The sequence below is a fragment of the Elephas maximus genome, chromosome 16 (genome assembly GCF_024166365.1).
Source record: "Elephas maximus indicus isolate mEleMax1 chromosome 16, mEleMax1 primary haplotype, whole genome shotgun sequence".
Lineage (NCBI taxonomy): Eukaryota > Metazoa > Chordata > Mammalia > Proboscidea > Elephantidae > Elephas > Elephas maximus.
Genome location: NC_064834.1, coordinates 52,069,293 through 52,092,955, shown reverse-complemented (window position 1 = coordinate 52,092,955; position 23,663 = coordinate 52,069,293). Strand labels below are relative to the sequence as shown.

The 23,663-nt window shown below is 40.2% G+C and overlaps 1 long non-coding RNA gene across 1 annotated transcript in view; it reads left to right on the top strand.

Moving 5' to 3' along the window:
* The window catches only part of LOC126059347 (uncharacterized), a 50,878-nt gene extending 28,594 nt beyond the window's left edge, over positions 1-22,284 (top strand). Inside the window, exon 3 of the long non-coding RNA XR_007513426.1 lies at positions 21,601-22,284. This is a non-coding gene — a long non-coding RNA (uncharacterized LOC126059347). The remainder of the gene's footprint in view (positions 1-21,600) is intronic.
* The last annotated feature ends 1,379 nt before the right edge of the window (positions 22,285-23,663 follow it).

Here is a 23,663-nt window from a genome sequence, read left to right as displayed (position 1 = left end):
TCTTGAAAGACTTGCCATTTGCCTCCTTGTGTTGTCCTACAATTCACCAAACTAGGACATTCTTTGCTGTTTCAAAATGCAGCTTTAAATCTGGTTTCTATTTCTGGAAGTTTTTATTGAATTATAGTTTTTAGTATGTGTTCTATTCCCTCACTTTGGTTTTCTTCTTCGGAATCTCCCATTGCCCATCCATATGCCAGACCTTCTTTTCCTGTCTTCAGTATATGCAACTTTCTAATTTTTTAAATTTCTTTTTGGTTTAAAAGAAAAATCCTTCTTTTCCACCTTCTGTTTTTCTTAAGGCATTATCTATTGTGTTTATTCACTCTGGTATTCCTGACTTAATTTTTATTTCTGAATTTTTTCTTTTATTTCTAATTCTTTCATGAGTTCTGTCATTTTATTCCTGAGTTTTTTCTGTTTCTGACTTCTTTTATGACTTGTATGCTTTTTAGAGTGTTTTGAAACTTGTTTTGAAGCAAGGTAATAGTTTTAATCTGTTTCTGGTGTGCTTTCATTGTCTGCAGAAATGTTATTCTGCTTCTTAGTCTCCTTTTCCTTATAATAATTTAATTGGATTTAACCTTGATACTTCCCTGTTGCTCACTTTTATGGGATGCCGGTTTTCATGAGGAAACCTGGTGGCGTAGTGGTTAAGTGCTACCTACGGCTGCTAACCAAAAAGATCGGCAGTTCAGATCTGCCAGGTGCTCCTTGGAAGCTCTATGGGGCAGCTCTACTCTGTCCTATAGGGTCGCTGTGAGTCAGAATCAACTCGACGGCAGTGGGTTTAGTGGTTGGTTTTCATGAACTTTTAGGAGACAGGAGTGTAGTGTTTACAACTATGGTGACAATATTTTGGAGAAAAGGTGACAATGGTAGCACAACATGAAAAATGTGAATAATGTCATTAAATTATAAATGTGGAAGTTGTATTTGCAAATGTTTTGGTTATATATTTTCACCACAAGAATATATATATTTTAATTTAAACATAGAAAAAATATGGTAACTTTCTGAGACCTCCTGACTTTGTTCTTTCCCCCCTTTATCTGGACCTTCTTTCTGCTTGACCTTATTATCCCTACCCTGCTTAATTTTGATTCTGCTCCCAGAAGTTTTTCCTTAGTGTATGGCCATGTCCTGGAATGGAGCCCTGGTTAGTTAGTTTCAAGAGTTTGTAGAGGCTGGATTACTCTGACTTCTTCAGATTTTACCATGGGCCTCGGGTACTCACTCACTAATAGGATTAAGCAAAATCCCTGCAGTTGTACCTCCCGTTCTCAGTTTGACCTGCCTCATTTTCATGTTGGCTGTGTTGGGATTTTCCAGTTTGGGGTCTGTCAGATGCCTGCTGCTTCCTCTGCGTTCTCCCACACAGATGCTGGAATCACGCAGTTCCTGGGGCTGTTGGCAATTTGTTTTCACCTGCTTGTTTGGATTGTATATGAGGCTCACGGTGGTACCCTGCCACCTAATTTCGCAAAACGTGGTCCAGGGATTTTGGTTTTGCTGTCTAGTTGTTCTCTCAGTGTTGGGATTTGGAGAGATGAAATAACCGTGCCATCATCACTGCCATGAACCTGAGATCTGCATGTAACTTTTAAAACAAAATGCATAAAAATTACATATGCTGGTTGCTTTTTTGAAAATTCAGAAGTATATAAATAAAAAAGAAACATTCTCCTCTCCCAATTTCATTCCCCAGAGATATTCACTATAAAGAGTTAGCTATAAATCCTTCCAGGTACTTTTCTATCTTTTTACTATATATGTATTTTTCTATAATTTTACTATATGCGTTTTCCCCTGCAGTTTGGTTTTTCTGCTGAACGATATATTTGGGACATCTCTAAAGACTAATACAGTCTGATAGTTCCTCTTTTTGACCACCATTGCCAGGTGGATAATTCTCTCAGGAAGGGTATAAACTGTGAAGTGCTTCTAGGTGTTTTGAAAATAAACATTTAAATAGTGTTAGGTCCATCACAAAATAATTGATGGTATTTCCCTGCAGAGTGAGTGATCTTGGCACTCAGAACCACTAGGCAAAGGACTCCTGGGTGAACTCTAGGCTGCTTTGCTTTAAGAAAATTCTGTTTGAGGCAGTAGTCAAAACTAAAGTAACATTCAGAGTCGGGATTTCACAATGCTGTTTTTCCTTTTTGCCCAATTGGGTATGCGGTTCAGTCTTGCACTAAAGCAGAAGGAAACTATTGAGTTCTACTCATGAGGCTAACACATGGCATGGTAAACAGGGTATTCACAGTAACACTGTGGGCCCAGCTCTACTACTGATTAAGTAACACTGAGCAAGTCAAATTTTATTTGTGAACAAATTGTTTCAAAATGCGTTTTAATTTCAAAAAAGTAAAGAAAATATCTAGGGCATGCAATTTCCAGTTGTATTTGGTTGTATAAAAGCATCACTCCCTGTTTTCTTGCTCCCTGCCTCTACACATCTGTGCCCTTACGGAACTCAACTCACCAAGCCCCTCTTAGCCTAAAAAAAAAAAAAAAGCCTAAGCTGGCTGAAAAATGACGCTTAGAACAGCAGCGCCGCATTGTGGAGACAAAAAATATAATGCTACGAAGGGAAGGATTGTGTTGTTAGCTGCCATTGGAAAAAAAAAAAAAAGGCCATTGAGTTGGTTCCAATTCATAGCGAATCTGTGTACAACAGAACGAAACGCTGCCCGGTCCTGTGCCATCCTCACAACCGTTGCTATGTTTGAACCCATTGTTGCAGCCACTGTGTTAACCCCGCTCGTTGTTGAAGGGTCCTCCCCTTTTTCGCTGACCCTCTAGTTTACGAAGGATGATATCCTTCTCCAGGGACTGGTTCCTCCTGATAACATGGCCAAAGTACGTAAGACAAACTCTCGCCGTCCTCGCTTCTAAGGAGCATCCTGGCTGTACTTTTTCCAAGACGGAGTGGTTTGTCCTTTCGGCAGTATAAGGTCCTAATAGATCACTGGACTGCAGTTACCAGTTCAGTTTGTCCTGCAGAGGGCACCACTTCATCACGTTTTCAGGTGAGAAAGCGTCTTCGCTGTAGCTGCAAGGATGATCTCAGTAATATCCCTTGAGAGAAGGCATGGTGTGGAGCGTCTCTACCAGATCGGAAATCAAAAACCTGCGTTGTGAAACTGGAATAAACTGACAGTCTTGTTAAGACTAAGACTATGACGGTTCCCAAGTCACTGTGTGGCTTTATAAACACGTCTACCAGGGGTAGTACCTATTGTCAGGTATGTTTTGGAAAAAGTTTTTCTCCTTGTGGTACACGAATCAGACATTAATGGATATGGCAGGCCTCTTGTCTAGTGATATTTCTACCCAATGACAGAGGTTTATGTTGGTGGAGTGGGGTTGGGTCACTGTATTGTTGTTCTGATTATGCACCTTTGATCTATTCCCACCTGGCTAACTCTCTCTCTCACACACACACAGACACCACATACACACACATACACAGTTTTCTGATATTTATACCTGGGTACCTTATCAAAGGAGTCCCTGGGTGGTGCAAATGGTTAACACGCACCGAACTGCTGACCAAAAGGTTGTAGGTTCTAGTCCACCCTAGGGTGATGCAGAAGAAAGGCTTTGGCAGTCTATTTCCAAAAAATTAGCCATTGAAAACTATAGAGCACAGTTCGAATCTGGCACACATGGGGTCACCATGAGTTGGAATCAACTCAACCGCAACTGGGTTACTGGTTACCTTTTTCAATGACCTAATCGTGCTTACATGATCAATAGGGCTAGAAGGAAGATGTATTAAAGTTTACATAAATCCACCAATTGACCTGGTTGCTTCCTCTCATTATTTCCTGATACCTGCGCTTAGGCCCCAAAGTTAGAAGGTAGCACTGAGAAGTGTGTACACCTCTATAGATTTGCATAAGATTTCCTGGTTGATGGTTGTTTGGCTTTGTTTCTCTGCTTTGACTCTTCTAGCTGCTTGGTTTTCTGAACTCCAGTTACAACGGTAGCCAGAAGCACATGGTCTAGTCTAATGGTTCCCTCATTGTTTTGTTTTCCCTGATCTGTTTGCTGTCTCCCTAACTAGAGTAAGCCCTTTGGCTGCTGACTTCAAACCCAGGTCTCTTATATCCCTTATACCTTGTATCCTTGTGTGCACCTTTCCCGCACTGTTGGGCATGCACTACTTGCTCAGTACAAATATTTAGGTTGAATAATGAGCAAAGGTGTTTTAAAAGAATGAGTAGTAGTGAAGAGGGAGAGAAAGAATAAAAAATGTCTCTGAAAGATTGCCCTGACTGACCAATGAAAGGTGATAGCTGAAAGAAGGAAAATGGAAGAGAAGATCTAATCAAAGGTGACATGAAGGAAGGATGCTGGGGTCTAGTTTTTTCATAAAATGGAAATGATATTGTGGATAAGAAGAACTTCGGGGGAGATATTCACGGCCAAAATAGGAAGAAATAAGATTTTCTTGTTGATTGAAATACAAATGAATGTTAAGAGGGGTATCCTGTGAAAGAAAATTGTAATTTTGGAATGAGTTCGTATTGTTGAATGCGTCTACAGATTCGATACAGTAGACACAGCTTAAAATAAACCCTGAATACTACAATTGAATACTTAATCATTTTTTAACCTTGTTTTATTGTTTTGTAGAGTTGAACTAGTTTAAGTGTTCACTAAGATTTCAAGGAATTCTGCTTTAGCTTTGGCTTCTTAAACAAAACAAACCGGAAAACCCAAACCTGTTGACCTCGGTGGATTCCGACTCCTAGCAACCCTACAGAACAGAGCAGAACTGCCCCACAGGGTTTCCAAGGCTGTAAATCTTTATGAAAGCAGACTGTGACATCTTTCTCCCACAGAGCAGCTGGTGGGTTCACACTGCCGACCTTTTGGTTAGCAGCTGAGCGCTTAATCACTGTGCCACCAGAGCTCCTTAACTTCTTAGGTATAGTGGATTAAAAAAAAAAAAAACAACCCATTGCCGTCAGTCAAGTCCAACTCATAGTGGCCCTATAGGACAGAGTAGAACTGCCCCACAGACTTTCCAAGAAGTGCCTGGTGGATTCCAACTGCTGACCTTTCGGTTAGCAGCCGTAGCACTTAACCACTGCACCACCAGGGTTTCCAGTGAATAAAACAGGAGGTAATGCTCCAGTAAAGATTACAGCCGAGGAAACCCTATGGGACACTTCTGCTCTGCCCTATAGGGTCACTATGAGTCAGAATCGACTCAATGGCACACAACAACAAGATTCACTGAAACAAAAGCATATTTGGAAAATAGATTTTCTCCTTGTTTTTAATTGCTCATATACATGAAATAATAAATCTGAAGTATTTTAAAGCAAAACTCAGACTCTTATCATTTTACTTATACCTATTTCTTCTTTAAATGATTTTTTTTTTTTTCTGTCTCTGAAGTGATTGCTTTGATGGCATCATTTTTTCTGTGTTGGTTGGGGAAGAAATAATCCATTGATGCTAGTGGGATAAATGTGAAATGGCTGGGGTGTGGATCAATGATTTGGTCAGGGTTGTAAAGAAGAATAAATAAGTCTACATACAGTAAAATATGGGAATAGAATATCCAGGTTAATTGAGTTTCCAATTAACTGTTGGGTAATGAGAAGCCTTTTTTTTATTTCAACACTTAATAAAAATCTCTCTAAATTGCCTCAGCCCATTTTCTTGCTTTAGTAAGTAGTCTAATGTACATAATTAAATCTTACCTTACTGATTAAGCATCCTGCAGTGCCTCAGGACCATGACTGTGAACGTGATACGTAATTCTGTACTGTAGCCATAGAAGGCCTGGGAGTTTAGGTTTAGACTCTGAGTGTTTCCTTACTTTTAAAAAGTGAATGCCTAGGATCTGTACATTTTACTGTATGTACATTTACCTTAATTCATTAAGTAAATGCCTGGTGGACATCATAGAATAATAGACTATTTAATCCATAAGGGACTTTTGAGATTTTGAAATTCAGTGCCATCATTTAACAGTTGAGAAGAAAATAAGACAGAGGATTAGTATGGCTAAGACTACAATCCGTGTCTCCTGATTGCAAATCCAGTGTCCCTTTTAATAATACATCGTGCTGCAATTTCAAATGAGTTGAGATTTTTGCCATTTGCTTCCCTTCCCCCGTGAAAGTGGAATTCATTCTCAAAATTGATTATTTGAGATGTTTAGCTAAATGACTCCCCATTTAACCAAAAATATCAAATAATCAATTTGGAAAATGACCTCCACTTTTGGTGACACAGTAGCTAAAGCGCTCAGCCACTAACCAAAAGGTAGGCAGTTTGAAAACACCAGCCCCTCCTCAGGAAAAAGATATGGCAGTCTGCTTCTGTAAAGATTTACAGCCTTGGAAACCCTGTGGGGCAGTCTCCTCTGTCCTATAGGGTTGCTATGAGTTGGACTCCACAGCAGTGGGTTTGGTTTTTGGCTCAATGAATGTAAACTCCTCTAACATGCATTCTCTACGGGGACAGGAACTTTGGTCTGTTTGGTTCACTAATATATTTTTGTTGTTGTTGTTAGGTTCTGACACATAGTGACCCTATGTACAACAAAACACTGCCCAGTCCTGCACCATCCTCACAATCATTGCTATGCTTGTGCCCATTGTTCCAACCACTGTGTCAATCCATCTCATTGAGGGTCTTCCTCTTTTTTACTGACCCTCTACTTCACCAAGCATGAAGTCCTTCTCCAGGGACTGGTCTTGCCTGATAGCATGTCCAAAGTATGTGAGAGGAAGTCTCACCAACCTTGCTTCTGAGGAGCATCCTGGATACATTTCTTTGAAGACAGATTTGTTCATTCTTCTGGCCAAAAATAAATAAATAAATAAACCAAACCCAGTGCCGTCGAGTCGATTCCGACTCATAGCAACCCTATAGGACAGGGTACAACTGCCCGATAGAGTTTCCAAGAGTTTCCAAGGAGCGCCTGGCAGATTTGAACCGCCGACCTCTTGGTTAGCAGCTGTAGCGCTTAACCCCTACACCACCAGGGTTTCCCATTCTTCTGGCAGTCCACAGTATATTCAATATGCTGCTTCACCAACACTGTAATTCAAAGGCATCAGTTCTTCTTCGGTCTTCTTTATTCATTGTCCAGCTTTCACATGCATATGAGACGATTGAAAACACCATGGCTTGAGTCAGCTGCACCTCAGTCTTTGCCTTTTAACACTTTAAAGTGACTTCTTTGCTTTTTAACACTTTAAAGAGGTCTTTTGCAGCAGATTTGCCCAATGCAATGCATCTTTTGCTTTCTTGACTGCCGCTTCCATGGGCATTCATTATGTATATGAGTAAAATGAAATCCTTGACGACTTCAATCTTTTATCTGTTTATCGTGATGTTGCTTACTGGTCCAGTTGTGAGGATTTTTGTTTTCTTCATGTTGAGGTGTAATCCATATTGAAAGCTGTAGTCTTTGATCTTCATCAGTAAATGCTTCAAGTCCTCTTCACTTTCAGCAAGCAAGGCCACGTCATCTGCATATTGCAGGTTGTTAATGAGTCTTCCTCCAATCCTGATGCCCCATTCTTCTTCATATAGTCCAGCTTCTTGGATTATTTGCTCAGCATACAGATTGAATAAGTACGGTGAAAGGATACAACCCCGATGCACACCTTTCCTGATTTTAAACCATGTAGTATTCCCTCGTTCTGTTCAAATGACTGCCTCTTGGTCTATGTACAGGTTCCTCATGTGTGCAATTAAGTGTTCTGGAATTCCCATTTTTCACAATGTTATCCATAATTCGTTATGATCCACACAGTTGAATGCCTTTGCATAGTCAATAAAACACAGGTAAACACCTTTCTGTTACCCTCTGCTTTCAGCCAAGATCCATCTGACATCAGCAATGATATCCCTTGTTCCACATCCTCTTCTGAATCCAGCTTGAATTTCTGGCAGTTCCCTGCTGATGTACTGCTGCAACGCTTTTGAATGATCTTCAGCAAAATTTTGCTTGTGTGTGATATTAATGATATTGTTCAATAATTTCTGCATTCTGTCGGCTCATCTTTCTTTGGAATGGGCACAAATATGGATCTCTTCCAGTCGGTTGGCCAGGTAGCTGTCTTCCAAATTTCTTGGCAGAGACAAGTGAGCGCTTCCAGAGTTGCATCCGTTTGTTGAAACATCTCAGTTGTTATTCCGTCAATTCCTGGAGACTTGTTTTTTGCCAATGCCTTCAGTGCAGCTTGGGTTTTTTCCTTCAGTACTGTCAGCTCTTGATCATATGCTACCTCTTGAAATGGTTGAATGTTGACCAATTCTTTTTGTTACAGCGACTCTGTGTATTCCTTCCACCTTCTTTTGATGCATCCTGCATCGTTTAATATTTTCCCCATAGAATTCTTCAGTATTATAACTCGAGGCTTGAATTTTTTCTTCAGCTCTTTCGGCTTGAGAAATGCCAAGTGTGTTCTTTCCTCCTGAGTTTCCAACTTCAGGTCTTTGCACATTTCATTATAATGCTTTGTCTTCTCAAGCCACCCTTTGAAATCTTCTGTTCAGCACTCTTACTTCATCATTTCTTCCTTTCACTTTCGCTATTCTACGTTCAAGGGCAAGCTTCAGAGTCTCTTCTGACATCCATTTTGGTCTTTCTTTCTTTCCCGTCTTTTCAATAACCTCTTGCTTTCTTCATGTATGATGTACTTGATGTTATTTTACAACTTGTCTGGTCTTCGGTCATTAGTGTTCAATGTGTCAAATCTATTCTTGAGATGGTCTCTAAATTCAGGTGGGATATACTCAAGGTCGTCCTTTGGCTCTCAGAGACTTGTTTTAATTTTCTTCAGCTTCATCTTGAACTTGGCATATGAGCAATTGATGGCCTGCTCCGCAGTCAACCCCTGGCATTTTTCTGGCTGATGATATTGAGCCTTTCCATCGTCTCTTTACACAGATGTAGTCGATTTGATTCCTGTATATTCCATCTGGCAAGGTCCATGTGTATAGTCACCATTTGTGTTGTTGAAAGAAGATATTTACAGTGCAGAATTTGGTGTTCTTGCAAAATTCTATCATTCAATCTCCAGCATCATTTCTATTACTAAGGCCATATTTTTCAGCCACTGTACCCTCTTTTTTGTTACCAGCTTTCTCATGCCAATCACCAGTAATTATAAATGCATCTTGACTGCATGTTTGATCAATTTCGGACTGCAGAAGTGGGTAAAAATCTTCATTTTGCTCATTTTTGGCCTTAGCGGTTGGTGTATAAATTTGAATAACTGGTTGTCCTTGTACATGTATGGATATTATCCTATCACTGACAGCATTGTTTTTCAGGATACATCTTGAAATGTTCTTTTTGGCAATGAATCCAATATCATTCCTCTTCAATTTGTCATTCTTGGCATAGTAGACCATCAACCCAAACCCATTGCTGTATATGATTGTCAAATTCAAAATGGCTAATACCAGTTCATTTTAGCTCACTAATGTCTAGGATATCAATGTTTTTGTGTTCCATTTAATTTTTGACGGTTTCCAATTTTCCTAGACTCATAGTTCATACATTCCACGTTCCTATTATTAATGGATGTTTGCAGCTAATTCTTCTCATTTTGAGTCATGCCACATCAACAAATGAAGGTCCCCAAAATTTTACTCCATCCATGTCATTAAGGTCGACTCTACTTTGAAGAGGCAGCTCTTCCCCAGTTGTATTTTGAGTGCCTTCTAACCTTAGGGGCTCATATTCCGGCCCTATATCAGACAGTGTTCTGCTGCTATTCGTAAGGTTTTCACAGGCTAATTTTTTCAGAAGTAAGCTGCGAAGTCCTTCTTCCTAGTCTGTCTCAGTCTGGAAGATCAGCTGAAACCTGTCCACCATGGGTGACTCTGCCGGTATTTGAAATACTGGTGGCATATCTTCCAGCATCACAGCAACATGCAAGCCATCACAGTACAGCAAACTGACAGACACATGAGGAATATATTCTTAGCACCTACAATACTGCCTGCCTGCCCTTAGTACCAAAACCCATTTTGGGACAAGACAAATCTGTCTTGGAAGAAGTATAGCCAGAATACTCCTTAGAAGGGAGGATGGTGAGACTTTGTCTCACATACCAGTCCCTGGAGAAGGACATTATGCTTGGTAAAGTAGATGATCAGTGAAAGAGAAGAATATCTTTGACAAGATGGGTTGACACAGTGGCTGCAACAATGGGCTGAAGCATAGCAATGATTGTGAGGATGGCGCAGGATTAGGCAGTGTTTTGTTCTACTGTACCTAGGGTTGCTATGAATCAGAACCAACTTAGCGGTACCTAACCACAACAACAACAATCTTTATGGAAGCAGACTACCACATCTCTCTCCTGCAGAGCAGCTGGTGGATTCGAGCTGCCAACCTTTTGGTTAGCAGCCAAACGCTTAACCAATACACCACCAGGGCTCCTTCTGCCCCTTAGTAGGCACTCAATAAATGTTCAATGAAAGAATAAAATGAAGATTGAATACTTATTGTACACAGTATAACTTGATTTCACATTCATGGGCTGCATGTAGTTCTACACTAATCTACTCAACATTCATTAAACTGACAGTATACAGACCGAAGGTTGGAATCATAGTAGTCAAAACTTTGAATACATAATTAGAAAATGAAAGAAAAAGGGTATTAAATAATCATCATGGTAAAACATTCTGAATCTTGTCTCACTTTGGCTGTGTATCTCAGTTTCAAACACCAAGTATAATGCTTAAGAAAAACCTGCCAAATTTTAGGAGGCTAGACACTGTACTAGATTGTAAAAACACTTTTCAGGTAGTCAAATGAGTCAACAAAATAGAAAGTGCCAAATTCAGCTTTGCAAAGCTGTTTGTTAAATGTGAATTCTACATAATAATTTCATAAACTAACTGAATTAAGTATATGTCACTTCAAAACAAGGCAAACAAAGCCATCAGACCAGGGAGAACAGAAAATTCCTGGACACTCCTTTGTGCTTATCATCAGGCTTGCCCTTTGACTCTCAAAATTGGTGGGTATGAGTACATCATCTGATAAGCCAGTATTAAGAAATACCACAGAAACAAACCCAAGAATGGATGAATTGCAAAAGCCCTGTACTTAAGGATCAGTTTAAAATTTAACAGGGTAAACACTTGAAGTTATACGCATACATAGGCGTATTTGGGCTCAGAGCATGGTTCAGTAATACAAAATCAAAAGATGGTATTTATCTACAAAAGAAGCCCTGGTTGGTAATCTCCTTGAGTCAGAATTGACTCCAGTCAGAATTGACTCACTCCCCCTGGCTAGTGAGAGAGATACAAATTAAAGCTACAATGAGATACCACCTCACTCCCGTTAGAATACAATGATTAAAAAAACAAAAAGAAGAAGAACAATAGGTGTTAGTGAGGTTGTGGAGAAAACTGGAATACTCATCCAGTGCTGGTGGGAACATAAAATGGTACAGCCAGTGAGGAGCCTGGGTGACACAGTGATTAAGAGCTTGGCTGCTAACCAAAGGTTGGCAGTTAGAATCCACCACTCGCTCCTTGGAAACCCTATAGGGCAGTTCTAGTCTGTCCTATAGAAGTCGCTATGAATCGGCATTGACTCGACAGCAATGGTTTTTGTTTTTTTTTTTTTGGTTTTAGTATATTTTACAAGGAGCCTTGGTGATGCAGTGGTTAAGCGCTCGGCTACTAACTGAAAGGTTGGCAGTTCAAACCCACCAGCTGCTCCACCAGAGAAAGATGTGGCAGTCTGTTTTCGTAAAGATTTACAGCCTTGGAAGCCCTATGGGCAGTTCTACCCTGTCCTGTAGGGTTGCTCTGAGTCGAAATTACTTGACTGGCAATGGGTTTTGTTTTTGGTAATGGCTAATGAACCCTGTGGAGCCCTGGTGGCTCAGTGGTTAAAAGCTACAGCTGCTAACCAAAAGGTCAGCAGTTTGAATCCACCAGCCATTCCTTGGAAACCCTATGTGGCAGTTCTACTTTGTCCTATACGGTCTCCATGAGTCAAAATTGACTTGACAGCAATGGGTTTAGTGAACCCTATGGAGCAGTGCTGTTCTGTCACATGGGGCTGAATATGAGTTGAAATCGACTCAGTGACACCTAAGAACAACAACAATGGCTAATGAAAGAGCCCTGGTGGTGAAGTGGTTAAGAGCTTGGCTGCTACCTAAAGGTCAGCAGTTTAAATCTACTAGCCACTCTGTAGGAGAAAGATGTAGCAGTCTGCTTTCTTACAGCCTTGGAAACCCTATGGGGCGGTTCTACTCTGTCTTATAGGGTCACTATGAGTCAGAACCAACTCCATGGCAACAGGTTTGGTTTAATGGCAGGTGGCATTTTAAGCATCTTTCCATGTGCTTTTTGGCCATTTGAATATCCCCTTTGGTGAAATGTCTATTCAAATTCTCTGCCCATTTTTTTTTTTTTTTTACTGGTTTATTTGTCTTTTTGTTGTTAAGTTGTTGAAATTTTATATATATTTTGGGTATTAGACTCTTATTGGATATATGGTTCCCCCAAATTTTCTCCTGATCTGTAGGTTGTCTCTTCACTGTTGATAAAGTCCTTTGATGAACTAAAGTACCTAATTTTTATGAGGTTCCATTTATCTATTTTGATTTTTGCTGCTCGTGCTTTTGTTGTTATGTCTGATAATGCGTCCTTAAGAACTAAGTCCCACAGCCTCACCCCCACATTTTCTTCTAAGAATCTTATGGTTTTAGTTTTCACATTTAGGTCCTTGATCTGTTTTGAATTGTTTGTGTGTGTGTGTGTGTGTGTATGGTGTGACACATGGGTCCTATTTCATTAAGTTTATTTATTATTGATTTGCCACTAGAACATAAGTTCCTTGAAGTCAAGGATCATGTTTGATTCACATTTTTGTCTGCAGTGCTGGGCACAATGTTGGAAAATAGAAGGAACTTGATAAGTATTTGTTCAATGAATGAATTTTAGAGGCAGACTTAAGGGTCCTGTTATTTTAAACTGTAATGATAGATAGAAATATTGGTAGAAAGACGTTTACGATGCACTAAAAAACTTGCTGGAATAGAAGAGATGAGTAGAGATTAAGGGGAGTGAAGAAGTGTCTTTCTGGAGCTCCAATCTTGGGTATCTTTGAGCTTGCCTTAAAAAAAAAAATGCCTTGAAGCCCTTTAACTCTCATCACAAATGTCCACCGGTAAGAGAGCTTTGTGAGAAACACATACACATAAAAATATGTTTGCTGTTACTAAAGTACATTGAAAGGACAGCATTCTCATCATTACTCCTTAATTTTGTGCAATTTCTGAACTCACACTTCTATTAATAAGAGTCTTATATGTGCCATGGAGATGTTGCTTTCTGGGCAGAAATTTGGCTTCCCCCATTCTCAGATTTTGATTCAAATCAACTTAAACCTCTTCTGAATGTGATTAGACATGTTGACAGAAGTGGTAGATGTGATTACTTCAAGGTGAAAATGATTGGACATAGAGAATGCAGAGATTTTTCCCTAATCCCTTAACCTATGAAGATAAGGCGTTGAAGGCAAGGAGCTGGTACGGGGCCCACCGGGACAAAGTAGATGGGGCGTGCAACCTCCTGACTGCAGAGCTATTAGGATCCAAGGTTACTTGAAGGTCAGTATGAGACCTCAGTGGTGAGGCCTGTTGTGGAGTTCTGGTTTTCTGTACTTAAGGCTTGGAAAGGCATTTTGAGTGCCAACTTTCCTTGATCTTATAATTTTAGAAATGTCAAGATCAGGAATAAAATCTGCACTTTATGTCTCCATTTTCAAAGATTGTTTAGTTAGCATTTCGGTTGAGTCTATAAACTTCCAGTGGTAAATGGTACTTAGGTTAATGTTTAATTTATTAACCCTCAGGAAAGGAAGTGTCACCTTGTATGCTTATCATTGACTTTAAGGTTTAAAACATTTCACACAAATGGTTTTATTAGTTCTCTGAACATCCCTGTAACTAGATGAGGGGCAAGAATGATAATACACACAAATTAAATCCCTGAACCAAAAAAAAAGGGGCTTATTTACTATTAATCTCCCAACTTCTCAGCTGAGAGAGGTTTGTTGTTGTTTTTAAATATTCTTTTCTCCCCACTGGAGCTTCCTTACAGAGAAATGTCCTACGTTTTTTCAACAAAGCTTTATCGTCTTGCTAGTTGGGTGAGGACTTTAACAAAATCTATCTGGGAGAGGTAGAGTTCCATATGTTAACTAAATCCTCATGTAAATTTTTTGACCTTCTTTGAAAGTGAGGATTAGGGCTGACCTAAGGCAAAATGATGAAATAATCAAAGTTCTCTACCCTGCTCCCCTCCTACTTGTAGGCACTCATTCTAGAGACCTCTTGTTGGCTCCAACCTCCGGGTTATCTCCTCTTCAAGGGCTTGACTGCTGGCATACTTTTTCCAATCTCTCTCTTTTTAAATTCAAATTCTTCATTTTATTCTCTTTGGGTAAAGCCTTTAAAGATGACAGCTAGCTAATCCAATAAATTAATTAATGAGCTGCATACATTTGCTACATCCATTTTCTCTCTTTCCATGTTCCCCTTAATTCATTCTGGGTTTTGCTCCTCCACCGTACAGAAACTGTTGTCAATGGTGGTTTGAGTTCTCAGAAGCATTGGGCATGGTTGACTCCACCTTCCTTCTTAAACTCTTCCCTTAAATCTCATGATCCCATTTTCTTCTGGTTTTCTTTATACCTCTAACTCTCTGGTCACTCCTTAGTCTCCTTTGTGGGCTGCTACTTCCTCTGCACCCCCCTTAAAAATGACTTCCACAGGGTGTTCTCCTAGCATGTTTTTTTTATTCTAAGCTGGGCGTGTGCATACGATTAACAACTTAAACCTCTGTTTTGCTGTCTTAGTTTCTTAGTGCTGCTGTAACAGATACAGTTTAGGAGGCTAGGAGTCCAAGTTCAGGGCGCCGACTCTAGGGGTAGTGTCTGTGTCATCTCTGGGGAAAGATCTCTTTCAGTTTCTGTAGATCTGCCATTCCTTTGATTCCTTGGTGACCTCCACAGGGCATGTATTTGTGCTTGCTTCTCTGTGCCTCATTGGCTCTTTTTATATGTCAAAAGTGAGTAGGTTTAAGACACACCTTACCCTGATTGGAGCCCTAGTGGTGCAGTGGTTAAGAGCTTGGCTGCTAACCAAAAGGTCAGCAGTTTGAATCCACCAGCCACTCCTTGGAAGCCCTATGGGGCAGTTCTACTCTATCATATGGGGTCGCTGTGAGTTGGAACCAACTTCCGGGTAATGGGTTTTGGTTTTACACTGATGTGGCCTCATTAACATAACAGAAAACCCTATTCCCAAATGGAATTATATCCACAGGGGTTAGGATTCCAACACATACTTTTGGGTGACACAATTCAGTCTATAACAACTACTAACCTGAAGTTTGGAGGTTCAAGTCCACCCAGAGGCACCCTGGAAGAACGGCCTGGTGATCTTCTGAAAAAGCAGCCATTGAAAACCCATGGAGCACAGTTCTACTTTGATACACATAGGGTCTACATGAATTAGAGTGGACTCGACAGCAACTGGTTATCTCAGATACTCTATGGCTTTGATTGCCTTCTCTATCCTCATGACTCCTACATCTGTCCAGCCCAACACACTACTGAGATTTACACTTTTATTTCCAACTGCTTCCTGAACATTTCCACTTGAATGTCTCACAGGTGCCTTCAACTCAGCATGACCAAAACTCAAATCCTTTCCGGAACCTTCTCCTTCCTCTTCTATGTCCCTAACTCAGTGAATGATACCACCATAAACCCAGTTGCTCATAACCAAAAATATAACTTAACGAACAAATAGTTTTTAAGTACTGCTGTGTGCCACACACTATTCTAGAACATGTACACAAAGGATAAGGTGTTGAACAAAATGGGTCTCTGTCCTCAAGTTGCTTATAATCTAGCAGAGAAGGCAGATATTAAACAAATAATTGTACAAATAACTAAACCGTAACTGTTAAAATCACTAGGAAAAGACTAGAAATCATCTTTGAGTCTTCCTCCTTCCTACGCTGAACCACCACACTACCCATTGCCGTCAAGTCGATTCCAACTCATAGTGACCCTATAGGACAGACTAGAACTGCCTCATAGAGTTTCTAAGGAGCACTTGGTGGATTCGAACTGCCAACCTTTTGGTTAGCAGCCGTAGCTCTTAACCACTACGCCACCAGTATTTTCATTGAACCACCAGGTCTCATCAATTCTAACTGCTAAAAATCTCTTCAGCTTGTCCTCTATTCTCCATCCACTCACCACTGATAACTCTCACTTGGGCTACTGGAATAGCTTCCTAACTGGTTTTCCTGTGGTCTATTCATAGCACTATGTCCATAGTGTTGTTTTAAAAATGCAAATCTGACATGCCACCTCCCTGTTTAAAACCCTTCGGTGTTTTTTCCATTGCCCTTAGGATAAAGTCTATAGTTCTTACCAAGACGTACAATGTCCTCTGTGGTCTGGCCCCTCCTTGCTTGCATCTTTATTTCTAGACCCCTAATACTCTTTCTAAACAAAACCCATTGCTGTTTAGTTGATTCCAACTCATAGTGACCCTACAGGACAGAGTAGAACTGCTCCATAGGGTTTCCAAGCTATAATCTTTACAGAAGCAGAGTGCCACATTCTTCTCCCACAGAGTGGCTAGTCATGCACACTTTTAAATACCTCCTATTTATTACAAAAGGATCCCTGGTGGCATAGTGGTTAAGAGCTTGGCGGCTACCCAAAAGGTCAGTAGTTTGAATCCATCGGTCGCCCTTGGAAACTGTATGGGGCAGTTCTACTCTGTCCTATAAGATCACTATGAGTTGGAATCGACTGGAAGACAAAGTCTTTTTTTTTTTTTTTTAATGGTTTAAGCAACAATTTCAATTTGACAATACCTATCAAATATACCCCTTGGGGCAGGTATTGGTAGTGAGATAGTAGCGACTAGGCAGACATGGTCTATATCCTCAGGAAGCATTACATTTCCTATATGATGAATGGTTTTACAGGGGTTTGGAGAGGGTAGACTTTCTGGAGACTCAAAGAAAATATGAATTAGGTAAGTGAAGAGTTAGTGGGAGAAAGAAGTGGAGCAGCAGAGTTCTCTCAGCAAAGGGAAAGGAATGTACTAAGTCTCTAAAAGTAAAGAGTGTTGTTGTTGTTAGGTGCCATGAATTTGGTTTCAGTTTATAGCAACCCCATGTATAACAAAATGAAACATTGCCTGATCCTGTGCCATCATCACAATAGTAGGTATGTTTGAGCCCATGGTTGCAGTCACTGTGTCAGGCCGTCTCATTGAGAGTCTTCCTCTGTTTTGCTGACCCTTGGTTCCTCCTGATAATGTGTCCAAAGTAAGCAAGACAAAGTCTCTCTATCCTTGCTTCTAAGGAGCATTCTGGCTGTACTTATTCCAAGACAGATTTGTTCATTCTTCTGGCAATCCATGGTATATTCAACATTCAACTGTTGATTCCAACTCATATTGCCCCTGTAGGATGGAGTAAAATTGCTCCATAGGGCTTCCAAGGCTGTTATCTTTACAGAAACACATTGCCACATCTTTCTTCTGCTTACCCAACAACGACGTTTCGGTTAGCAGTAAAGGACTGTGCCACCAGGACTCCTTGAACCATAAATAGGTGTTTAAAAGACTCTCTTTAAAGCCTGCCGTGTTTCAGGCAACAGATGTACGTTTAAATAAAAACACTGGAAGCCGTATACCAGTCTTTTTTTTTTTTTTTTTAGCTTTCCAAAATGCGTGACTAGCCATGTGAGTGTCAGGGCATGTGGAAGAGAATGGAGCTATGAGAGATCAACCAGGAATACCTGTTCCAGAAGCTATTTGGGACCTTGCCGTAGCCCTCAAATCACACTGTATGTGCACTAACTCTGCCTAAACTTTGTAAACAAAAGGCAGGAGCTAGCCAGACAAAGGTAAGAGAGACAAGATGTGATAGAGCTGACCCTGTGAATTTTTGTTCCTAGCTTAGCAAATGATTTGCCATATGACCTAGAGAAATCCCCTTCTTAGTTTTTCCATGCTAAATATTGCAGTACCAGCTTATTTTACCGACAATGAAAAAATGATTAAAAGTTAGTATAAGAAGTAAACCCCTATTGTATTCAGAAGCAAAAGGAGTGTTTTCTAATGTTGAATTAACATTGACTCCACCTTAGTGGGTGGGTTTTTTTAGAGTATTAGCATATTGTCAATAAAAATAAATCAGTATTGCTGTTTCTCTTCTCCTTCCTCTACCTCTTTCACTCCTCTTCCCTTCTCTTTCCTTTCCTTCCCTTCCTTTCCTTTCATGAACAATTTCAGTCCAAAAGCCATTAGGTAAGTAAGATAGGTGTCTTCATGATGGGAGTGGTGATGGTGGAGGAGAGAGGGCAATGGTAGGTGAGAGTGGCGTGTTTGAATAAGCGGTGTGGAGGGCATCCGTGCAGAAGACTGCCTGGCACAGTGTTGGAACCTGAGTGGGGTGGCGGCAGCACCATGCTCTGCATGTCAGATCCCAAGGGATGAGGAGGGCTTTTGTGTGAGGTGACAGCCCAGCATGGGCTGTCAGAGCCTAAGGAGGGTGAGGAGAGAATCCTTGTTGAGGGGCAGCCTTGTGTGGGGTGTTGGATCCCAAGTGAGCTGAGGAAGGTGTCTATTTGGTGAGGGCAGGATATTTAAATAGTCTCAGGGTATCTCCCCCCAAAACAATGGTTAAACACTATCACTTTTGTGATTAAAAAAAAAAACCATTGCCTTCGAGTTGATCCTGACTCAAAGCGACCCTTTAGGACAGAGTAGAACTGATCCATGTGATTTCCAAGGATGGCTGGTGGATTGGAACTGCTGACCTTTTGGTTAGCAGCCAAGCACTTAACCACTGTGCCACCAGAGCTCCTTTTGTTATAAATAGGAAGTGTTTAAAAATGTGCATAACCCGAATCTAATCATGAGGAAATATTAGACAAACCTAAATCGAGGGATAGCTTAAAAAAAAAAAAAAAAAGTGGACTGTAATCCTAAAAAGTGTCAAGATCGTGGATTCTAGATCAAAGGAAACTAAAAAGACATGATAACTATACATAATGAATGACTCTAGATTGGATTCTTTTGTTAAAAAGGATGATATTGAGACAATTGTATTGGGTCTGATGAGTCTATATAACAACGAATTAATGTTCATTTCCTGACTCGGATGGTTGTAATGTGATTATGTGGGAGAATTCCCTGGTTTGTTGGACATACACCCTAAAGACATGCAGCGGTGATGAGGTACATTGGCAACTTGCTTTCAAATGGTTCAGGAAAAAAGCTCTTTGTGTATCCTTGTAACTTTTCTAAAGTTTGAGATTGTTTATACAAAAAAAGATAGTGTTCACAGTTGATAAATTAATAAGTAGAGGTAAGAACATATAATCTAGGGCTACTGAGGTAAACACTGGAATTGCTGGTGATTCAAAGAGGTTGCTTCTGAGGAGTGGTTTCAAGGAGAGGAGGGAGAGGGTCCGTCTCATTATATAAACTGGTCTTTACTATTTGATCTGCCTTTTTGTGTATGTATTACTTTAATAAAAAAAAAAAATTAAAAACGCTAGTATGCACTTAGACCTGAGCAAGAGGAGCCCCTGCCCTGAGCCCCGGGTTTCAGGGCCCCCTTTGATTCTTCCTCAGAGAAGTGGAGGCATCCATGGGACCAAGAAACTAGCCTGAAACTCTGTCTTCTTCTCCAGTTCTCCCACTTCTAGCTCATGCTCTGGGGACCTGGAAGGCCAGAATTCCTTGCCCAAATGGCCCAAAGCCCACTTGCAGAACCTATGTGGGCCTCTTTCCTGGGTCTGTCCTCCCAAGGGTAAACGGCACCACCAGTGTACACATCGCTAAACCCAAGGGGATAGTTGTTTGAAGTGTGTGTGGCTGGAACTTAAACATGTGTTCTCATGAATAAGTAGGACGACCACCCTTAACAGTGTGGAACAGAGCTGGGGCAGGGAAAGGAGGGGGCCAGAGCCTGGGGGCTGGGGCCAGCTCTTCCCACACATTACACTGTGGTGTGGTATTCTGAGGAGTCTGATTTTAAATCCAAATCTAGCCGTCCAGGTTGTTATGAAGGTATACAGGTCAAAGTAAAAGGAAATAATACATTTGAATCCTATTTTATTTAATAATAGTTTGTTAGCTTAAATTATAAATTTTAAATACTCAGACTATATATGCAGACCAATTGTACTCTTGCAGGGCTCTGCAAATATTAGAGGCAGGCCTGTTGAAAATCCTCTTGGGGACCTTCGTTTCTACCTTTAACATTAAAAAAAAAAAAAGAAAGAAATTAAGAAAGTGTGGTTTAAAAAGCCCTCTGGACCTATCTGCCTTTTGTCAGAATATTTTAAACAGCTTATAAACATTTCATAAGCCAAATTGGCACAAGAATAACTCAGCTATGGGAACACCCAACACGTTCTCAGCAGCCAATTTAAAGAGGTCACAGGTTAGTGACTGAAGATGGCAAGACATTCCCTTTAACATTTCGGGATAACTGCGTCACCGTCCAGACTCCATCTAGAGAGACCCTAACTGCTGTTGCTGTACGTGACCTTGTTCTACAAAGGCAAACATATGGTGTTCAATTTACCAAAAGGTCATGCTTTGAAGCTGTCCGAAGTCTGTATGTTTGTGAATAGTTTAAATTTAAAACTCCCTCCCTCCTTCTTGCCTTCCCTCCTTTTTTCTCTCCGTCCTTCGTGGCCTGGTGCATAGACATTTACTCCCAGAAAAAAGAAAATTATTGGGAAATGTCAGTTGACCTGGAAAGTAAACAAGCTTTTTATAGGGAAGAAAGCAGATTAATGTATGAGCCCAGAGTCTGTGACTTCCACTCTTCATCCCATTCCTAATGCAAGTGCTCTAAAGTAAGCCCTTCAGCCTCGTCATCCTCATTTTCTAAACTCTAGAGCTAACACATCTGTCTTACTGCCCAAGGGAAGTGGCTATCTGCATAAACTGAATAAAGAAAGAAAAGTACAAAATGTCATGTGAATATGTTTTATTCATGAGAAACAGTGCACAGTGAAGAAAGGACTATTGGTTACAGAGAGTATTATTTTTCAGCCACACCCACATACTGACAACAATCTCAGCTAGTTGTGTCCTCTCTGATTACAAAGAGACCAAAAAGCTTGGGCTGCCCCAGAGTCCCTCACATTAAACGGAAATTATTTTCAGCTAGTAGTGAGAGCAAACCATTTCCGCCACCCAGGGACCTTACACGCCGAGAAAGCCCCTTATTGAATGAAATGTTAGGAGGTTCTCTTTCTTCTTAATAAGTCCGGTAACCGAGAGAAGGGTTATACCTGTCTTGAAATTTGGAAACACACCCATAAACAGTGTACACTGGTCTGCCAATGCAAGAGTGAAATGAGTGAATCCCTGTTTATTTCCAACTGACTCCTGTGGTAACCAAATCTTAGCAAAAATAGATTTTCTCTGACATGTTTCAAGAAAATAAGAAATCTTGCCGTTGTTATGGCAAATGTCTTCATGAATAAAATCTTATTTTTTTCTCTAGAATCCCTCATCTTTGTCCTACAACTAGATGCAAATGGAATTTCCCTCATAAAGGAAATACAAAGATTGTTACTGTGATATGAAAATACTTGTATCTTTCTTACTGAAGGATCACCATTTCCCATTACAACTCTTTGTTAACAGATTCAGCTTCCCACAGGTATGTCCAGGTGAGTAGAGTGAAGAGTCTAAGGGATGCCTTTAAAAAAACAAAACAAAACAGATATTAAGATGTGTAAGAGGCCACCACTTCCATTGATGAGTTTATAATCTAGTAGAGGAGGTGAGATATGCATATATAAATACGTGTGATATAAACTATAAGAAAAGTACAAAATACTTTCCTGGAGTAAACTGGGACATTCTCGGAGGAGTTGGCATTTGATCTGGCCATGAATAGGCCAAGATGAGAGGGAAGGATCTTCCAGGCAGAGGTAACTGCTTGAGTAAAAAAAAAAAAAAACGTGGTTCAACTACCTCCTTGGTGAAGTCTTCCCTGACCCCTGGTAGACTTATGTGCTCCTTCTGTCTTACTGCATACTGTGATTTGTAAATACTTCCATTATAACAATTATAATTGTATGTTGTATAACAATTGTATGTTGTAACAGTTGTTTGGAAATCTGTTTCCTTTACCATCACAGCCATGTCTTTTCATCTTTGTCTTCCTAACCTTTTGCAGGGTTTCTGACATAGGGTAGCTCCTCAAAAACTACTTGAAGGAGGAGGAAAATAAATTGCAGAATATATTCAGGGATCAGTGAATACTCCAATTTGGCCGGAATCAAAGATTCATGAAGGACAGCAGTGGGAATTACAGCTACAAAAGTAGGTTGGAAAGTAGGTCTGACAATATCAAGTGTTGGTAAAGAAGTGGAACAGTGGAAACCCTTATTCACGGCTGGTAAGGCTGTAAGTTAGTACAGCCATCACATCTGAGATCCAGATATTCCAATCCTAGAGAAACTTGCACATATGTACAAGAAGCATATGTACTAATATTTATAGCAAAAAAAAAAAAAAATTGGAAATGAACTCAATGCTAATCAAAAGGAGAATGGATGAATAACTATAAATACAAGCATCAACAAAGGTGAATATTACAAATATGATATTGAGTGAGGGAAAAAGAAATAAGGCTTCAAAAGAAGACCTACGATACTTTTATATAAAGGTTAAAATACTGTCAAGTGGTGCTATGTATTATTTAGGGGTCAAGGGCAGATTACCCATTAAGCAAGGCATGCACAGGCTTGCTTGTGCTTACTTACTTCTAGATGTCCCCTGAAACCATGGTCCCCAGACCCCCATCCCTGCTACTCTGGCCTTCGAAGCTTTTGGTTGTATTGTGGAAATTTCTTTGCTTCTGGTTTAGCCCAGTTGTACTGACTATCCCTGTGTTACATGTTGCCCTTACCTTCACCTCAAAAATTTTTGTCTACTATCTAGTTAGTGAATATCCCTCTCCCTCCCTCCCCCTCCTCGTAACCATCAAAGAATATTTTCTTCTGTGCTTAAATTTTATCTGGAGTTCTTATAATAGTGGCCTCATACAATATTTGTCCTTTTGCAATTGACTAATTTCACTCAGCATAATGCCTTCCAGATTCCTCCATGTTATGAAATGTTTCACAGATTCATTGTTGTTATTCATTGTTGTGTAGTATTCCATTGTGTGACTATACCAGAATTTAATTATCAGTTCATCCTCTGATGGGCTTCTTAGTTGCTGCCAACATTTTGCTATTGTAAACAGTGCTGCAATGAACATGGGTGTGCATGTATCTGTTTGTGTAAAGGCTCTTATTTCTTTAGGGTATATTCCAAGGAGTAGAACTACTAGCTTTTTAAGGAAGTGCCAAATTGATTTCCAAGGTGGCTGGACAATTTACATTCCCATCAGCATTGTATAAGTGTTCCAGTCTCTCCACAACCTCTGTAACATTTATTATTTTGTGTTTTTTGGATTGATGCCAGCCTTGTTTGCATTTCTCTAATAGCTAATGATTGTGAGTGTTTCCTCATGTATCCATTAGTCACCTGAATGTCTTCTTTGGTAAATCC